The sequence below is a fragment of the Lactuca sativa genome, chromosome 3 (genome assembly GCF_002870075.4).
Source record: "Lactuca sativa cultivar Salinas chromosome 3, Lsat_Salinas_v11, whole genome shotgun sequence".
Classification (NCBI taxonomy): domain Eukaryota; kingdom Viridiplantae; phylum Streptophyta; class Magnoliopsida; order Asterales; family Asteraceae; genus Lactuca; species Lactuca sativa.
The window spans coordinates 9,751,771-9,757,568 of record NC_056625.2 but is presented as its reverse complement, the minus strand read 5'-3'; the positions used below and the strand labels follow the sequence as shown (position 1 = coordinate 9,757,568).

Sequence of the window (5,798 nt, the reverse complement as noted above, 5' to 3'; positions counted from 1 at the left end):
AAACTCAAGAAGGCAATATCCAACTTTGAGCAACAGCCGGGGGAGTCACTATACGAAACATGGGAGCAGTACAAGGGCTTGCTCAGAAATTGCCCTCAACATGACCTAAATGTGCAGCAAGAGATGTCAATATTTTATGATGGGGTCAATGTGATGACAAGACAACTCCTTGATTCTCAAGGACCTTTGACAAAGAAAAATCCAAGGGAGGTCAAGGAGCTAATTGAAGAATTCGCGAAGCATTCTCGCAAATACCACAACCCGAGGCAAGAAGGAATCAAAGGCTGAGTAGGGGCCCAAACTGAAGAAATAGCAGCGGTCATGGCCATGCTGAATAATATGGACCGCAGGATAACACAGATGGACCAATTGATACATGCCATAAGAGTGGGTTGCAAGAGATGCAGTGGTCCACACTTGACAAAGGACTGCAATGCAGATGAATATGGGAATAGAAAGGTTCAAGTGTGCTACTCTAGTGGGGATAAGTTTGATGAGGACTGGAGGAAACCAAAGAAGGAGTGGATGCCATATGAGGAGTATAAGAAGCAAAAAGAAGATAAGTATAGGCAGACAGGTTGAGGCCTTTATCAAAAGGAGCAGCCACCAGCCGAGAAGAAACCCGACCTAGAGACCATTTTAATGAAGTTTATGGAAGCTTCGGAAAAGAGACACGATGCCACTGATTCTGCCATTCTGGAACAACAAACTTTGATAAAGAATCAGCAAGCCTCCATCCATAACCTTGAAGTACAATTTGGTCAACTAGCCACTCTAGTTCATGAGAAGGTATCCCCGAAAAATACCGAAACGAAGACCCAATCTCATGTAATGGCCATAGACACCGAAGAAGAAGCCATCTCGGAGTTCCTGGAAGCATTGGAAGAAGAACCACAAAATCCCGATCAAAAGATGAAGAAAATCAAGCTCGAAAATCAAGAAGTTGCTGAGTTCCAGCATTCACGACGTGAACCTTATATGTTCACGACGAGGGCCCGTCATGAACATCAAAATTCTGCAGTTAGTTCGGTTTATCAGCTGCCCTTTCCTTTTCCTTCCCAAGCTACCCTTAGTCCACTGGAGAGAGAGCATAAAGAGTTTGTCAAGCATGTGAAGGGGATCCCGATTAATACTCCCCTTGTTGAGTCCTTATCCAAAACTCCCGAGCATAAAAAATTACTGCAAGACTTGATAGACACTCGAAGGCAATTAAAGAAGCAGTCTACAGTGATTCTAAGTGAACAAACTTCAAAAGCTGTGTTAGGAGAAACACCAGAAAAGATGGGGGATCCTGGACGCCTCACTCTACCGTGTGAGTTTGGTAATAAATTGAAGGTTAATGCTTTAGCCGATTCTGGGGCTAGCATTAATTTGATGCCTTTTTCATTTTATCAAAAATTAGAGATTCAGAAGATGAAGGCTACAAGAATGAAGATTCACATGGCGAATCGTTCGGTGACACAACCCCGCGGCATCGTGGAGGATATTTTGGTGAAAATTGGAAAAAAAAAATTTCCAATAGACTTTGTAGTCTTAGACATGAAAGAAGATCCCGATGTTCCAATTATCCTTGGTCGGCCATTGCTTAACACTACTGGAGCTCTTGTTGTAATCCGCGAGTCTAAGCTCACCTTGAGAGTTGGAGATGAAAAAGAAGTTTTTGGGATAGAAGATGGCTTCCCAAAAGAACATGTTCAAGAAGAGGTGTTCACAATTAACAAAGACAATGAACTAGAAGAACTGGAGAAGCTAATGGAAAAAGAGATCAAGGCAGTTCATCAAGTCAAAAGAACAAAACCTAGAGCATCTGTTCCATTTTTGGTTGAAGTCATAGCTTACAAAAGCCCACCTTTTTGGGTGAGCAAAGAGGATGGGGAGATGACAAGTGATGAAGAGGAGGTCACTCCAAGAGTGACAAAGCCGGTGGTGCAAGTGGAGGAGGATGCGATGAGGTGCAAGGATGAAACTAAGGGCACAAAACGCAAGCTTGAAGAAGAGGAGAAAGTTAAAAAAGAAAATTCAAAGAAGGCATATAAAAGGCGAGTTCAAGCTTACAAGAGGCGATTCAAGGAACAAAAGATCCTAGTGGTGGATTCTTCCGAGGACTCGACGTAGGAGGCACGGAGTCCAGCTCAAGACTCCAAGAAAAAGAAGCGCTTCTCGAGAGGCAACCCGAGTTTGGTTTGAAATTTTTTCTTTTTCTTTTTGCATTTTAGTTTTAAAAACTTAGATCAAGTCATCCAACTCTATTAGAACAAAATGTAGGGACCTTAAAATGGAAGTAGTAATAATTGAGACCTTAGTCAAAATTGATTTTTTTTAGACTTTATTCATGACGTGAATTATTAGCAATTCACGACGTGAATCATGGATGAACCAGACACATAATCCATAATATGGCTTAACCCATTAGACTATCAAGCCCAAGATCAGTCCGTGAGTACATGGCCCAAACTTAAGCCCAGACACTATTCACGACGTGAATCTTATAGAATTCACGGCGTGAATTTTTAAAAGTACGGGACCACATAATAAGTCCCTGGAAACCAGTAAACCCTTTCAATTGTTTATTGTTCACGAAGTGGAAGCACAAATTGGTCCCCCTTGGTCCCCATCGCATTGGGGCATAGTTCCATCAGATGTTGAGGGTGATGATGAGGATGATCAGCCAGCCGATCCACCTGCGCCAGAGCCGAGATCGAGGCGCAGGAACGTGAGAGGAAGGGGAGACCGCGGGCAACCGATACACCCACCTGCTTCCATGGTTGGTGCGCCTTTTGGGGGTGATATGGCTGGTTACTTTGACCAGTTATCGTTGAGTGTGAATTGGATAGGCGGCACGATGGAGAATGTTGTTCGGCATCTTAGGGTGGAGCAGCCGCCTCATTTAGGGTATCATTACCCGATTTGCCCACGATGGTCGGAGTATGGTGGTCGTGGAGGTGATGGAGCTGGTACCAGTGGAGCGCATGAAAATGAGGAGGATGATTGATCGTTATTTATTTTGTTTGTTTTTAGTTTCTTTTTATGGGATTGTAAGAACTACTTTGAATATTATTTTACTTTTATTCTTCGTTGTTGATTGTTTCTCAGAAATTGCTAAGGAGCGCCTAGGAGGGATAGCGAGTTATGAATGCGTACGTTTTAAGCCGGGAGTGTTTAATGCCGAGAGTCGAGACCCATATTTTCAAAATAAGTGTGGGTGAGTTAAGAGAGTGGAGTGTCAGCGAAAGAGTCATAAACTGATGACTTTGAAAGAGTCTTAATACATTAAGACATTAGAAGAAGAATTGGGCAATGTTTTCTGCTAGCCCAGTTTTCACGACGTGAACTTTTATTATTCACGTCGTGAGACAGTTATCAGGAGGTTTTCAGAATACACTAAGTTTTGATCTCATGTCGTGAATTGTTTCACACTCACGTCGTGAATATTAGATTTTCACAAGATTCCAGGCCCTTGACATTTTAGTCTTCTATGGGTTGATGCTATTCTTCTTGTCAATATATTCAAGATTATTTTGGCTCATTTTTTTACCACCATGCAATGTGGCATATGCTTTCCCACATTGGTCATTCTACTTTTGGAGACTTGCACCATATTTGAAGACGATTGAAGGCTCGATTTCATGATTTGCCGGTACACTCCTTATTTCCCAAATTCGATAACCAAGTTTCTATTTTTGGAGTCCATATTCAAGATGCACGTTTTCCACACTTTTGGAGATGTTCACGCCACTATCCCATGGGAGTCTGTTCCTTTTTCTCCCTTTTCTTTAAGTTTCTTTAAATTTGATGCATACAATGAGGGCATTGTATGAAATAAGTGTGGGGTAGGGGTAGAAAAAGTAAATTGCTAGATAACCATAGAATTTGATAGTCAAAATTGAAAATTTGAAAATTTTGAAATTGAAATTTTAAAAAAAAAATAAATCTAGTAATAATAATTTGAGCTATAATTGCTAGTATTGTGTGGGATGATCCGATGAAAGTTCAAATGTTTAGTTGAGCCAATATACGTTATAGTGCATTTGTGGCCTCCCTTATTTTAGTGAAATCATGGAACAAAAACATGACCCCGCTTGGTTTGAGGGATGCAATATGTTTAGCAGCCTAAACCTGAAATGTATCCAGGAAAACTATTATTATTAACCAATAAAGGTTGAGTTTGAGCGCCTCTGCTTAAGCATGTAGGTTTTGAGTGAAAAAGTGAGGTACATGTAATAAAAAAAAAAGAGAGAATTACAAGAAAAGTTTGAAGAATTTTGGAGCAAATAAAGTGAAGATCAAAAGATCAAAAGATCAAAATTCCAAGAAATTCAAAAAGTTGAAGATACCAAGAAATCAAAGATCAAATTATCAAGGAAGTGAAGAATTCCAAAAGAGCTCCATAGTGGTATCAATGATTGTAATTCTAGATTATGTATGCTTAGGTTGCTCAACTAAAAATACCTTGAGGATAAGGAAGTTTTCTGCGGATGGATTCGGAGGGTTGCATAAAATGAGCATTGTTCGGAAAAAGTGGGCGAGTGTTTATGAAGATTGTGAGTATTTAAAGTATGGGGGGGTACTTTAGGAAAATTTTAGACACAAATGCGTGCGTTGAGGTCTTGGCATAATGGCTGAGCTAGAGTCGGATTGTTCCATGTGATGTTAGTAATCACGGATTAAGTGTAAATTTGCTTGAGGGCAAGCAAAGCCTAAGTGTGGGGTATTTTGATATTGCCATATTTATACTTATTTTTAGGCAATATTTAAGTACATTTTTATTAAAAAGTTGGTAATTTGTTTAGAATAATGGTACTTATGAGCTTAAATGTTATTTTACAGCAAAAAAGAAGACATTTTGAAGAAAAGGGGACTGAAAGCGTTAAAAAAAGAAACTTTGGGAATTAAAAGAGTAAAAGTGAAGTAAATCTGGAAAAAGGTTATTCACGACGTGAGACTTAAAGGATTCACGACGTGAATCGTTGGTTCTAGAAGATATGTACGCGGGTGAAGGAATCCTTGACGGGCACGGTTATCTACAACTCACGACGTGAATTTCCTAGTATTCACGACGTGAATTTATGGATATCAGCAACTATATAAATCCTTGACAATTACGAATAGAGACACCTTTTGGCAGAAGGAAGGAATTCCAAAAGACGATTTGGAGCGAAAGAAAGGTTCTAGAAGAGGGTTTTCAACACCAAAAGGAGTAAAGGTTTATATTTTAGTTCAATAAGAACATGTCTTTCATTATTAGCTGTGTTGGTTTAGTTGCTATGATGAGCAGCTGAATCTAGCTACTCTTGTTTAGCTAGATGAAGCTTTAAACTTATGAATAGTTATATGTTTATGGATTAAGTTTAGTTGGTAAAAATTGCTTGTGTTTGATTCGTATAACCTAGCATGCTACTGTTTGTTTATCTAATTGCTTGATTGCATGTTCTGTGTAGCTTAGTGACCATTAAACTGCATGAAAATGTTTTCCTAATGATTTAGTGAACATTGAATTGTTAGAGCTAGTATTGACCAATCTTAGTTAGTAATTAGAATAAATAAGCTTAGTTGTGCTAGAGAACGTGTATTGTGATCATAATTGCGTTTATATAACAAATCTTACATAGCATATTTACATTCATAATTAGTTCTGTGTTAATTATGTGTGAACATACATGGTTTAACATGAATTAGTTAATTATTGGTAAGTTAGAACTAAATTACTAATACAACTAAAAACCAGCTTAATAATCCGTAATCATTAGCTAGCCATGAGAGAGAAGTGGATTCAAACTAAACAAGAGTGTGTGTTTTTA

General features: G+C 39.0%; 1 non-coding gene across 1 annotated transcript; it reads right to left on the bottom strand.

Annotated features, from left to right (window-relative positions):
- On the bottom strand, positions 1 to 107 carry LOC111920896 (small nucleolar RNA R71). The gene has a single exon (XR_002860014.1). It is a non-coding gene; the product is annotated as a small nucleolar RNA R71 (small nucleolar RNA).
- Positions 108 to 5,798: the final 5,691 nt, after the last annotated feature.